The sequence below is a fragment of the Oncorhynchus mykiss genome, chromosome 7 (genome assembly GCF_057628025.1).
Source record: "Oncorhynchus mykiss isolate SJ-2025 chromosome 7, ASM5762802v1, whole genome shotgun sequence".
Taxonomy (NCBI): Eukaryota; Metazoa; Chordata; class Actinopteri; order Salmoniformes; family Salmonidae; genus Oncorhynchus; species Oncorhynchus mykiss.
In genome coordinates, this window is record NC_143028.1 from 75,982,608 (window position 1) to 75,997,439 (window position 14,832).

General features: G+C 43.4%; 1 long non-coding RNA gene across 3 annotated transcripts; it reads left to right on the forward strand.

Moving 5' to 3' along the window:
• The first annotated feature begins 5,634 nt into the window (after positions 1-5,634).
• LOC149982680 (uncharacterized) lies at positions 5,635-12,797 on the forward strand. 3 transcript variants are annotated; one of them, XR_016497451.1, is made up of 4 exons: positions 5,635-7,454; positions 7,910-8,053; positions 8,468-10,484; positions 11,746-12,797. It is a non-coding gene; the product is annotated as an uncharacterized LOC149982680 (long non-coding RNA). The 3 variants fall into 3 exon arrangements; XR_016497449.1 differs by lacking the exon at positions 5,635-7,454 and having other exon boundaries at positions 7,461-8,053; XR_016497450.1 differs by lacking the exon at positions 5,635-7,454 and having other exon boundaries at positions 7,461-8,053; positions 8,468-9,126.
• The last annotated feature ends 2,035 nt before the right edge of the window (positions 12,798-14,832 follow it).

Sequence of the window (14,832 nt, forward strand, 5' to 3'; positions counted from 1 at the left end):
TTTATGGTTCACCTATGAGGAATCAAGGTAAGGCCCAGTAATTCAGAGTTGGGGCGAAGGTACAAGACGGCAGGCAGGCTCAGGGTCAGCGGAATTTAGAGTGGTCAGGAGGGTGGGTTCAAGGTCAGGACAGGCAAGGGTCAAATACCAGGAGGAGGACAAACGAGAGACTGGGGAAAAAGCAGGAGTTGACACAAAAACGTTGGTTGACTTGAAAAACAAGACAAACTGGCAACAGACAAACAGAGAACACAGGTATAAATATACAGGGGATAATGGGGAATATGGGCAACACCTGAAGGGGGGTGAAACAGATCAGGGTGTGACATCACCAATATATTTTGTGCGTAAAGGCTCTCCAAACCTGTGTTTTAATTATGCATAAATGCTTTCCTAACCTTAAATATTATACAAGATCAGAGAATTTTTTAAATCTAGCAATTGGTGCTGACAAGGAGATGAATATACCTGTATTTACATGGCTTTCTTTCATTGATCCCTAATATTCTGCATCGTTCTCGCTATATACAGTATTCTAGTGAGTCTGTTGAGAAAATTCTAACTTAAAGGTACAGTGTATTTAAAGGGACGGCTTTAGATAAATGTGCTGAAAACCCCTATTGAATGAAAACTCCACGAACAAATCTGTTGGCCAGCAAGTGGGAGGGTTTTCAACGGTTTAATTAAATGTATTCAGTGCCATGCACAACAGAAGCATGCCTGAGTAGCCCGTTACGCACCTGTACAAGGTAAGTCTGAATACCATCTACTGTAATGCGGTGCGTGCTGGTGGCAGGGAAGTCAGGCGCAGGAGAATTAACTTGGTCAAAACGAAGCTGTTTAATAAACATTCGAAAAACCTCCGAAAACCAAAGTATACAAAAATAACATAATAGGGTGCAAAACCCATCGCACACCAGAACAAATAACACACCTACATACAACAAAACAATCTCTGACAAGGACATGAGGGGAAACAGAGGGTTAAATACACAACATGTAATGAATGGGATTGGAACCAAGTGTGTAGAGACACAAGACAAAACTAATGGAAAATGAAAAATGGATCAATGGATGGCTAGGAGGTCTGTGACGTCGACTGCCGAACACCACCCGAACAACAAGAGGGAAGTCGTGACATCTACTGAGAAGTGCAAAGAAAAGGCATCGATATATTTCCTAAGTCTGAATCGGAAAGGTGCATTAGGGCTAGGGTAGCCTAGTGGTTAGAGCGTTGGACTAGTAACCGGAAGGTTGCAAGTTTAAACCCTCGAGCTGACAAGGTATAAATCTGTCGTTCTGCCCCTGAACAGGCAGTTAACCCACTGTTCCTAGGCCGTCATTGAAAATAAGAATTTGTTCTTAACTGACTTGCCTAGTTAAATAAAGGTAAAATAATACAGGAACCAACCATGCTTATAACTTGTTTGTTGCAAACAGGATGCACGTTTTGGAATATTTGTATTCTTTATAGGCTTCCTTCTTTCCACTCTGTCAATTAGGTTAGTATTGTGGAGTAACTACAGTGTTGTTGATCCCTCCTCAGTTTTCTTCTATCAGTCATTAAACTCTAACTGTTTTAAAGTCACCGTTGGCCTCATTGTGAAATCCCTGAGCGGTTTCCTTCCTCTCCGGCAACTGAGTTAGTAAGGACACCTGTATCTTTATCTTTAGTTAAATAATACCTGATAATTCATTACCCCCACTGGCTTCGAGGTCTAGAGTTGAGTTTGAGGGGGCTAGACGATGTCCCGAGGCAGTGATCTGATGTCAGTTTGAAGCTTTAGGGTTAGGCTTCGTAATATGTATAGTATATATCATATAATAATAATAATAATAATAATAATAATATAGTATAATAATATTATTACATAATAATAATAACATAACGTAATAAGATAATATAATATAATATAATTCTAATATAATATAGCATATATAATATAATAATAATGATAATATAATATAGTAATATAATATAGTATAAATATAATGATAATATAATATAGTATAATATAATGTAATATAATAATAATATAATGTAATAACAATATAATATAGTAATATAATATATATAGTAATATGGCTGACCTAGAACATAGATGCCATGCTTCTGGGTATGAAGTTCTCCAAAAAATGTACTGTATACTATTACAGTTTCACACATGAATCCCTCCTCTGAACAGTGAAACAGAGCCAGACTGCACAGAGCTGCAAAGGAGGGCGAGGAGAGAGTGTTCTCAAATCACCTCCACGCACGGCTACACATACTGTAAACAACACATTGATCTACCATTGAACCGCTTGCAAAGTCATCCTCAGAGCAACTTACACAACTGGCTCTAATACAATAAACAGATACCGTCTGTGGGGGTCATGAATTGAACCCAGATTATTTTTCCCCAAGGGAACTTTGGGCGGGTCAATGGAAACCTGATAAACAAAATGTCATTCAAGTCGTTATAGGGACATATTCAGAGCTTCAGATTCAATTATTTTCCAATCTCCTTGTCTAGACCTGCATGTTCTTTAAGTAAACTAAACGCTGAGCTTCAGGGCGGTAAAAGCGATAGTGTCCCGAGATGAGAGAGAAACAGGATCACAGCACACAACGGAATACTTACTTTGTGGCAATGCTTAAATTCATGAATGAGAATTCTCACAAAGAATAAACAAGGACAAAATGGAGATGTCATGTTGATCGCGAGAGACACGTTGCCGTAGTTACAGAATGACAGAACAGCCGTCGTCATGAGACCAAGCCCCCGGAAGTTTTCGCAAAGAACAAAGTTACTCCATTCTGTTCCGTCTATTCTATTTCACAATGAACTATGTAGGACTTCATGTTAACAAGAGGTCACACAGTTGAAACAGCTGGAAATAGACACATCCCCCGGGAAGAAGAGAGACCTGATCCTAGATCAGCACTTTTACTCCAAGACAATTTGTAAATTCAGGCCCTGATCTACATCTGATAAGATCACTAGTATAGATGAGGTCAGCAGCAGCTATCCACAGCCACATACACCGAGTGGACAAACCATTAGGAACACCTTCTAATACTGAGTTGCAACCCCCCAACCCCCTTTGCCCTCAGTACAGCCTCTATTCGTCAGGACATGGACTCTACAAGATGTCGAAAGCGTTCCACAGGAATGCTGGCCCATGTTGACTCCAATGCTTCCCACAGCTGTGTCAAGTTGGCTGGATGTCCTTTGGGTGGTAGACCATTCTTCATACAGAAACTGTTGACCGTGACAAATCCAGCAGCATTGCAGTTCTTGACACAAACCGTTGTGCCTGGCACCTACTATCATACCCCGTTCAATAGCACTTAAATCTTTTGTCTTGCCCATTCAAACGTTAGAAGCCTTTTAAAACCTCAAACACACTACACTACGTGCTGGAAGTTCTCCTGCAACAGGGTGATCAAATGAAGATCCTACATCAATCTGTACATAGGGCCAGGACCTGACCATAGAGATTAACCACACCATGTGACCTGACTCTAACCTTGACCCTGACTCTAACCCTGACCTTGACCCTTACCCTGACCCCGACCCTAACCCTGACCCTAACTCTGAGTCTAACCCCGACCCTGACCCTGACTCTGAGTCTAACCCCGACCCTGACCCTAACTCTGAGTCTAACCCCGACCCTGACCCCGACCCTGACCCTAACTCTGAGTCTAACCCGACCCTGACTCTGAGTCTAACCCGACCCTTACCCTAACCCCGACCCTGACCCTGACTCTGAGTCTAACCCGACCCTGAATTTAAACCTGACTCACTGTGTGAGTTTTGTTTCTGGTCAAGTCAAAGGTCAATCATTCAGCTACTTTATGCTAATGCACCATCAAAGAGTGTATCATTCATTTCTATGATTCATGGTGTGATGATGTCATATGACTCTGCTAATTATTATTTTTTAAACAGAGAAGGTGTGTGTGTGTGTGTGTGTGTGTGTGTGTGTGCGTGCATGCGTGCATCTGTGTGTTGAGTTTCAACTGGACTTTAATAAAGACCCTTTCTCATCCAATTTCATTGATCAACATGCCAATCTCAGACTGAGGATAGTATCGATAAAGTTGTTTTAAAACACAGCTTCCTTCAAAATGAGATTCCTATCTCAATGGACTCTGGCTGGTTTAATAACAAAGGACATATCAATAAATATGACCTCATTATTAACCATTACTAAACCAATACTACTCTATTACGAAACACCCAAAGGCCGACCGTCACTGTGGTAAGGTGCAGTACATTCACCCAGACATTCTCTGTTTCTCACACATCAGTGTCCTTGACCAGCTGCCGTTAAATGGTCGTTGACTGCAAGAAGCCTGGCTGACATACCTGCATGTATGATGTTTTTTTTGTGGGGGGGGGGGGGTAAACATCTTCACTGTGAGATGCGTGTGCCTCATGCGTGCACGATCAAGTCAGAAAACATAAATTCCAGAACATAATTACAAAATTATTATTTTTATTTTTTTTTGCACATTCTGAATTCACTCAAAACATTGTCGCGTAAACATTGTCACGTGGACACATTATTCAGAGATAAGCAGAAATCAATACCTCGACTGCAGCCCTTGAAAAACAATGTTCATAACCTTGAGTAAACATCCCAGAACAGATCTCTCTGCAATCTGGTTTCAGAGCTGGTCATGGGTGCACCTCAGCCACGCTCAAGGTCCTAAACGACATCATAACCGCCATTGATAAGATGCAGACGTCTTCATCGACCTGGCCAAGGATTTAGACTCTGTCAATTACCACATTCTTATTGGCAGACTCGACAGCCTTGGTTTCTCAAATGATTGCCTCGCCTGGTTTACCAACTACTTCTCTGATAGAGTTCAGTGTGTCAAATCGGAGGGCCTGTTGTCCAGACCTCTGGCAGTCTCTATGGGTGTGCTATAGGGTTCAATTCTCGGGCCGACTCTCTTCTCTGTATACATCAATGATGTTGCTCTTGCTGCTGGTGATTCTCTGATCCACCTCTACTCAGACGACACCATTCTGTATACCTCTGGCACTTTGTTGGACAGTGTGCTAAAACTAACCTCCAGATGAGCTTCAATGCCGTACAACTCTCCTACCGTGGCCTCCAACTGCTCTTAAACGCAAGTAAAACTAAATGCATGCTATTCAATCAATCACTGCCCGCTCCTGCCCGCCCATCCAGCATCATTACTCTGGACGGCTCTGACTTAGAATATGTGGACAACTACATGGGTGTCTGGTTAGACTGTAAACTCTCCTTCCAGACTCACATTAAGCATCTCCAATCCAAAATTAAATCTAGAGTTCCTATATTGCAACAAAGCATCCTTCACTCATGCTGCCAAACATATCCTCGTAAAACTGACCATCCTACTGATCCTCGACTTCAGTGATGTCATCTATAAAATAGCCTCCAACACTCTACTCAACAAACTGGATGCAGTCTATCACAGTGCAATCTGTTTTGTAACCAAAGCCCCATACACTACCCACCACTGCAACCTGTACACTCTCGTTGGTTGGCCCTCGCTTCATACTCGTCGCGAAACCCACTGGCTACAGGATATGATATCTACAAGTCTCTGCTAGGTAAAGCCCCGCCTTATCTCCCCTCACTGGTCACCATAGCAGCACCCACTCATAGGACATGCTCCAGCAGGTATACAGTGGGGAGAACAAGTATTTGAAACGCTGCCGATTTTGCAAGTTTTCCTACTTACAAAGCATGTAGAGGTCTGTAATTTTTTATCATAGGTACACTTCAACTAAAACAAAAATCCAGAAAATCACATTGTATGATTTTTAAGTAATTAATTTGCATTTTATTGCATGACGTAATTACTTTGCCACCATGGCCTATTTATTGCCTCAACTTACCTCATTTGCACTCACTGTATATAGACTTTTTTGTTTTCTTTTGTTCTACTGTATTATTGACTGTATGTTTTGTTTTATTCCATGTGTAACTCTGTGTTGTTGTATGTGTCGAATTGCTACGCTTTATCTTGGCCAGGTCACAGTTACAAGTGAGAACTTGTTCTCAACTAGCCTACCTGGTTAAATAAAAGGTGAAATAAATAAAAAAAATAAAAAAAATAAACAGTTCATACAACATGGGTTGCATTCCAAATTACACCCTATTCCCTACATAGCGCACTACTATGGACTAGTCAAAAGTAGTGCCATTTGGGATGAAACCATGAACTCCTCAAGTCACTGCGTCATTTGACATCTGCCCTACTGTTGTTAAAGGAAGAGTTTTTTTTTTGTAAATGACATGCTATAGACACTTTATTTTGCGATTTCACTTGTTTTTGATGAACTTACCCCGACCAGCGATTCACAGCCATTCTGTTTCTTAAAGGCTATATTTGACTGTTTATGGAGCCTTTGTTCATGTTTTTTCAGAGCACAATGAAATGAAATTAATGAGGAAGTCAATGAGGAAATTAATGAGGAAATTAATTGCTGGTTTGGGCTGTTTGTAGAGTCTTTGTTCATGTTTTTTAAGAGCAATTGGGGCAAATGGAATGCTGGGCTAACTTGTACTGTTAAATTGCACCTCAGTATTATCATTATTAATGTTATTAATGTTCCTGAAGTGAATGCAGACTAGTCGCTGCAAGTTATCTGTTGTTCTGGCACTGTGATGTAACTGACCGTCTGTCCAGAGATCTACAGGCAGCCAGAGATCTGTGAGATGTGGGGAGGAAAGTGTTGTATTGGAACCTGTGGCAAGCTGATGCATGCATGCCAGTACTCAGGGACTCTCTCTCTCTCTCTCTCTCTGTGTGTGCACCCGCCATGTGACACAGAGTCAATTAGCTGCTGAGGTTGGTGTGGAAGGGGATGAGGAGGAGGAGGAGAGGTAGGAGGAAGAGAAGGAGTAGAAGGAGGAAGAGGAGGAGGAAAAAGAGAAGGTGGATACAAAACATTAAGAACACCTGCTCTTTCCGTGACATAGACTGACCAGGTGAATCCAGGTGAAAGCTATGATCCCTTATTGATCCCTTATCAATCAGTGTAGATGAAGGGGAGGAGACAGTTAACCTCTTAAATGTAAAGTCCCCATATTTGGGGACCCTATTAGATTTATTTTATTCAATTCAGTCTGGTATGAGAACAGTAGTACCTATCTGCGAAAGCAGGGTGTCTGCGGAAAGTTGAGTATCTTGGCTATTGACCTGTGCCTTAAAATCTTTGGTGTGACTTACTACAATATATGGGCATAGGAATGCATGAGGGCAGGCCGAGCCAATGACCTCATTTCAAGATGGCTGCTATCTACATTCCGGTTAGCTTTGTGAAGCATGAACAAAATAAACACAGAACACACCTATCATGAGGATGTTTTACTTGTCTGCCTGTGACCTACCGTTATTGATCACCAGCCCCGAGAGTGAAATGTTTTTTTTTACATAACGTTTTCACCAAACATCTTACAAGGTAAGTTTCCATTTCGTCTGTGTTTGTGCTATAGTTACATAGCGGGTATGAAATAGGAACAAATCTAGCCTATTACCAATGTTATCTGATGTATGACTTAATGGCAATATCGAATGTCCAAGGGGCAACTATATTTTGGCGCATGAAAAACAGGACGTTGCCTGATTGCGCGCCGTAGGCTTTCATTACACAGGGAATTGGCTACTATGGCACCTTGACAGTCTAGTAGCCAATGAGATAAACTTTCCAGGGATATACAGTTGACCTGGGTGGGACAAAGCAAGGCCTAGAACCTTTTAATGCGTAATGTGAACTATTGCTACCTGACTCGGAGACGAGAAGCATGGAACACACTACATTACATTGTAAACAGATTTCATCACTTTAATTTCATCGCTTTAGAACAAAAGACTCAAGGGGAGAAAAAAAAAGTTGAAACTAAGACTATCGAACAGGAAGCTAAAAAGAAGACCGCTATGAATAAGTATATCAACAGAAGCTTTGACGTCGTACTCGGATCAGGGGAGCGATTTGGACAAGGATTTCAACTCAGCCGATGAAGAATGCTTTCTAGACAGATTGGATCCACTTTTAGATCTGTAAGTAAATTATTTTCAGGACTTTATAGAGCTCATTTACTAGATGTATTTCGTTTTCTATAAGTTGTCTGCTTTTTGTGCTTTGGATTTAGTTGACATAGGCCTATGTAACAAGTCATTTCAATGTTACGTCATTCCAAAGTAGTTATTGTCTATGCTTCATATTAGTTCACTGTTTGAGGTTCTAAGTTTCATCCTTGTAACTATGGAGAACTAAACTCTCATGGCCATGGTTTATTTGTGGTTCTCACCTCTATCTGTCTCCAAAGTGTTACTGTTTGCTTCACACCTATGCGAGTCACTGTACCGATAACGTTTAGACTAGGTGTTTTTTCTTCACAGTAATGTCGTTTAGTAAATGTAGTAAATTTTGTCAACTGTAATTCTGTTTTATAACTATTTAATTCACCACAGAGTGGAGGATACCGATGATGATGTTTGGGAGCCATCCCTCCCCAGCCGGTCAAGGTCTTCACCCCCCCACTGCTATGTCAATCACCCCGTCTGATGGCTCTACATCCACCACTCGACAAAGACCCCACTCCTCTTCAACCACCCCACCCACTGCAGGCCCTGGGCACCACTCTTCAACCACCCCCACTGCAGGCCCTGGGCACCACTCCTCTTCAACCACCCCCACCAACTGCAGGCCCTGGGCACCACTCTTCAACCACCCCCACTGCAGGCCCTGGGCACCACTCCTTTTCCACCACCCCAACTGCAGGCCCTGGGCACCACTCTTCAACCACCCCCACTGCAGGCCCTGGGCACCACTCCTCTTCAACCACCCCCACCAACTGCAGGCCCTGGGCACCACTCTTCAACCACCCCCACTGCAGGCCCTGGGCACCACTCCTCTTCCACCACCCCCACTGCAGGCCCTGGTCACCACTCCTCTTCCACCACCCCCACCAACTGCAGGCCCTGGTCACCACTCCTCTTCCACCACCCCCACCAACTGCAGGCCCTGGTCACCACTCCTCTTCCACCACCCCCACTGCAAGTCCTGGGCACCCCTCCTCTTCCACCACCCCCACTGCAGGCCCTGGGCCCCACTCCACTCACACCCACTGGTAAGGGCCTTAGTTATGACTCTGTCATGCAGCTTACTTGGCAGTGGGTACAAGCTCTTTGTGGACAATTTGTATACTAATACCATGCTTTTCATAGACCTCTTGCTAGCTAAGGCTAGTTTTTTCAAAAATAAATTTGCATCCTGTAGCACTAACTCCGAAAAGTTTTGGGACACTAAAGTCCATGGAGAATAATAGCACCTCCTCCCAGCTGCCCACCGCACTGAGGCTAGGAAACACTGTCACCACCGATAACGCTACGATTATCGATCATTTCAATAAGTATTTTTCTACAGCTGGCCATGCTTTCCACCTGGCTACCCGTACCCTGACCAACAGCTCTGCACCCCCTACAAATCAGCTGGGCTAGACAATCTGGACCCTCTCAAGGCTGCAGTCCACACTGCCCTTTCACACCTGGACAAAATAAACACCTATGTGAGAATGCTATTCATTGACTACAGCTCAGCGTTCAACACCATAGTGCCCTCAAAGCTCATCACTAAGCTAAGGACCCTGGGACTAAACACCTCCCTCTGCAACTGGATCCTGGACTTCCCGACGTGCCTCCCCCAGGTGGTGAGGGTAGGTAACATATCCTCCACTCTGATCCTCAACACAGGGGCCCCTCAGGGGTGCGTGCTCAGTCCACTCCTGTACTCCCTGTTCACTCATGACTGCATGGCCAGGCATGACTCCAACACTGATCACCGATAACTACGAGACAGCTTATAGGGAGGAGTGGTGCCAGGACAACAACCTCTCCCTCAATGTGATCAAGACAAAGGAGATGATTGTGGACTACAGTAAAAGGAAGACCAAACACGCCCCCATTTTCATCAACAGGACTAAATGGAGCAGGTTGGTAGCTTCAGGTTCCTTGGTGTCCACATCACCAATTAACTAACATGGTCCAAAAACACTAAGACAGTTGTGAAGAGGGCGTGACAAAGCCTATTCCCTCTCAGGAGAATGAAAAGATTTGGCATGGGTTCTCAGATGCTCAAAATCTTATACAGCTGCACCATCGAGAGCATGACTGGTTGCATCACTGCCTGGTATGGCAACTGCTCAGCCTCCGACCACAAGGCACTACAGAGGGTAGTGCGTACGGCCCAGTACAATCACTGGGGCCAAGCTACCTGCCATCCAGGACCTCTATACCAGGCAGTGTCGGAGGAAGGCCTTAACTCCAACCACCCTAGTCATAGACTGTTTTCTCTGCTACCGCATGGCAAGCAGTACTGGAGCACCAAGTCTAGGTGTGACGTAGAGGTCCATCACTGGCTGCGGGCAATATTTGGTACTTTAACGCACGCACACATTCATCACTCCTCCCTGCTCCGTTATCAGATAAGGTAACAATGTGGGTCGACACACAAATTAACTTCTGTCTTAGTACATACATTTCACACTTGTCAGTGTTCATATTTAATATAAGCAATATTTATTATACTTATCTATGTTGTGGATGAGCGCGTTGTTTGTTTGTTTGTTTGTTTGTTTGTTTTGTTTTGTTTTGTTTTGTTCTGTTCTGTTCTGTTTCTCTCTCTCTCTCTGTCTATCTCTGTAGCTTCCGGGTATGCTGGATAAGGACCCAAGCTAAGGGAATTGGGCTGACTTTGTAGTGCCTGTCCCGAATGGTTCATTCATGTAAATGGGCATATTGAAAGACACTGTCAGTAGTGATGTAATGTTGTAAATGTTATATTGGGATATTGTTTCATAAAAAACGTGTTGTAATGTATATCCTTTAGTATGTTTAGTTAATGGAAAATAGGCTGTTTGACTAGTTAATTGATTAATAATTGATTCGTTAATTAGTGTTAATTGTTCTGAGGGGAGGGGCTAGCCCTACAAAAGGAGCCTCTCTTTCAGTTCATGGGGAGGCCATTTTGGATTGAGCTGTGACTGGGGCAGCATTGTTTTTTAGCTGTCCCATAATGTATATGTTTGATGGCAGTACTGTTGTTTTTGTTCTGGAATCACTATGAAAAAAAACACTCTTGCACAGAAGAACTTTTGCGGCTCTGCCATCTTTATTTTGATAGAGGTTAGGTTTTCCAGTATAGCCTTCTTGCCTACTCTACGTGACACTAGGTCCAAAAAGATTCTTAATAGCTTCTACCCCCCCAAGTCATAAGACTCATAAACAGCTAATCAAATGGCTACGCAGACTATTTGCATTGCCCCCCACCCTCTTTTACGTTGCTGCTACTACTCTGTTGATTATCTATGCATAGTCACTTTAACTCTACCTACATGTACATATTACCTCAAATACCTCAAGTAAACAGTGCCCCCGCACATTAACTCTGTACCGGTACCCTCTGTATATAGCCTCATTACTGTTATTTTACTGCTGCTCTTTAATTATTTGTTACTTTTATTTATTTTGTAATCTTTTTTTTATTTTATTTTTACTCCGCTTATTTTTCTTAAAACTGCATTGTTGGTTTAAGGGCTTGTAAAATAAGCATTTCGCCTTTGTATTCTGCACATGTGACAAATAAAATGAGATTTTATTTTATTTATATCTGGTGTAATTTTCCTGTCTTATCTGGTGATTTGTGTGAATTTAAGTATGCTCCCTTTTTGTCTCTCTCCCTCCCCTCCCAGAGGACCTGAGCCCTGGGACCATGCCTCAGGACTACCTGGCCTGATGACTCCTGACTGTCCCCAGTCCACCTGGTCTTGCTGCTGCTCCAGTTTCAACCGTTCTGCCTGCGGCTATGGACCTTCTGTTTTCTACTTGCTCGCTCTCTCTCTACCCCACCTGCTGTTTTCTACCTGCTCGCTCTCTCTCTACCCCACCTGCTGTTTTCTACCTGCTCGCTCTCTCTCTACCCCACCTGCTGTTTTCTACCTGCTCGCTCTCTCTCTACCCCACCTGCTGTTTTCTACCTGCTCGCTCTCTCTCTCTACCCCACCTGCTGTTTTCTACCTGCTCGCTCTCTCTCTACCCCACCTGCTGTTTTCTACCTGCTCGCTCTCTCTCTACCCCACCTGCTGTTTTCTACTTGCTCGCTCTCTCTCTCTACCCCACCTGCTGTTTTCTACCTGCTCGCTCTCTCTCTACCCCACCTGCTGTTTCGATCCTTTAAATTATCGTCTATGAAAAGCCAACTGACATTTACTCATGAGGTGCTGACCTGTTGCACCCTCTACAACCACTGTGATTTTTATTTTATTCATTTATTTCATCAATGAATGTTTGAACATATTGAAGAACAATCTGGCCTTAAATGGTAATGTATTCTTATACTCTCCACCTGACACAGCCAGAAGAAGACTGGCCACCCCTCAGAGCCTGGATCCTCTCTAGGTTTCTTCCTAGGTTCCCTGCCTTTCTAGGGAGTTTTTCCTAGGCAACGTGCTTCTACATATGCATTGCTTGCTGTTTGGGGTTTTAGCCTGGGTTTCTGTAAAACACTTTGTGACATCTGCTGATGTAAAAAGGGCTTTATAAATACATTCGATTTGATTGAGATGCAGCCAAGTTAGTCAAACTATTGAGATGCAGCCAAGTATCTCAGCTGTCCAATGCTGTGACGTCAACGTCCAGGCAGAGATATCCTATGGTCAACTTTGACTTCGACAAGATTCAACCTGGCAGGGTCATACTTGGAGTATTGTATCATATGCAAATATAATATACTATGTGATATACTGTACAATCCCAATGTCACTCATTCACTCTAGACACACTTCAGTAGCACCCTCCCTCTTCATGCCAGTGACTGTAGTAAGAGTGGTCAGAGCTACAGTGGCTTGCGTTCAAGTACTCTCACAGCTCTTGGAACTGGCATTTTTCAGTGGACAGAGCTGCATTCACACACAGTCAGTCCCCTCACACTCACAGCTCTTAGAACTGGAATGTCTCAGTGGACAGAGCTGCATTCACACACAGTCAGTCCCCTCACAGCTCTTAGAACTGGCATGTCTCAGTGGACAGAGCTGCATTCACACACAGTCAGTACCCTCACACTCATAGCTGTTAGAACTGGAATGTCTCAGTGGACAGAGCTGCATTCACACACAGTCAGTCCCCTCACACTCACAGCTCTTAGAACTGGAATGTCTCAGTGGACAGAGCTGCATTCACACACAGTCAGTCCCCTCACACTCACAGCTCTTAGAACTGGAATGTCTCAGTGGACAAAGCTGCATTCACACACAGTCAGTCCCCTCACAGCACTTAGAACTGTAATGTCTCAGTGGACAGAGCTGCATTCACACACAGTCAGTCCCCTCACAGCACTTAGAACTGTAATGTCTCAGTGGACAGAGCTGCATTCACACACAGTCAGTCCCCTCACAGCACTTAGAACTGTAATGTCTCAGTGGACAAAGCTGCATTCACACACAGTCAGTCCCCTCACAGCTCTCAGAACTGTAATGTGTGAGTTCTGGAACTGGAATGTCTCAGTGGACAGAGCTGCATTCACACACAGTCAGTCCCCTCACAGCTCTCAGAACTGTAATGTGTGAGTTCTGGAACTGGAATGTCTCAGTGGACAGAGCTGCATTCACACACAGTCAGTCCCCTCACAGCTCTCAGAACTGTAATGTCTCAGTGGACAGAGCTGCATTCACACACAGTCAGTCCCCTCACAGCTCTCAGAACTGTAATGTGTGAGTTCTAGAACTGGAATGCTGGTGGATTAGAGTGTCTGGTCTTGAAACACGACCATGGCATGCGCTGACATTCTGTGCTGTATATATCACTGCCAGCAAGTACACAGTATGTCAGACATGTCACCTTCAATGACACTGTGTCATCTACTGCTGTGATGTGGTCTGCTGGTGATCTCTATGCCCAGGATAACATGAGCTCTTCAAGGCACAGTGCACACCGGGCCTATTCACTACAATTTACAGTACCAGTCAAAAGTTTGGACACACCTACTCATTCCGGGGTTTTTCTTTATTTAATTTACATTGTAGAATAATAGTGAAGACATTAACAGTATGAAATAACACATATGGAATCATGTAGTAATCATAAAAGTACAGTGGGCAATAAAAGTATTTAGTCAGCCACCAATTGTGCAAGTTCTCCCACTTAAAAAGATGAGAGAGGCCTGTAATTTTCATCATAGGTACACTTCAACTATGACAGACAAAATGAGAAGAAAAAAAATCCAGAAAATCACATTGTAGGATTTTTTTATTAATTTATTTGCAAATTATGGTGGAAAAATAAGTGTTTGGTCAATAACAAAAGTTTATCTCAATACTTTGTTAAATACCCTGCTCTGGCAAACAAACAACCGAAACCTGAGAACACCATCCGACCTGGAACCGAGTGAGTAAGAAAAAATACATTAAAATGATATATTTTACTTTATAAGGACTGAATGCTGAGTTAAGGCTACCAAGCTTGCTAGGACAGAACACATCTGACTGCAACTTCAATCAGCACTGAGGTGTGACGTGAGGTGTCAAAGCCCTTGAGCCCAACAACACGGCCTCCTCCGCCCGAATGCAGAGGCCTTTGAAGCCCCCTCCCGCTGTTCAGTGGTCATTACAATACAGTACCCTCTGGATGTAAAAGTTACGGCACGAAAATAGTTAAAAAAATGAGCTCATTATGGAAAATCAAGAGACACTTTTTGCTGACTGTTATTAAAAATGGGAACATCAGCAACTTAATCTTCCACACAGACCATCCCCTGGCATGGCACAGTGCTATATTAATACAGA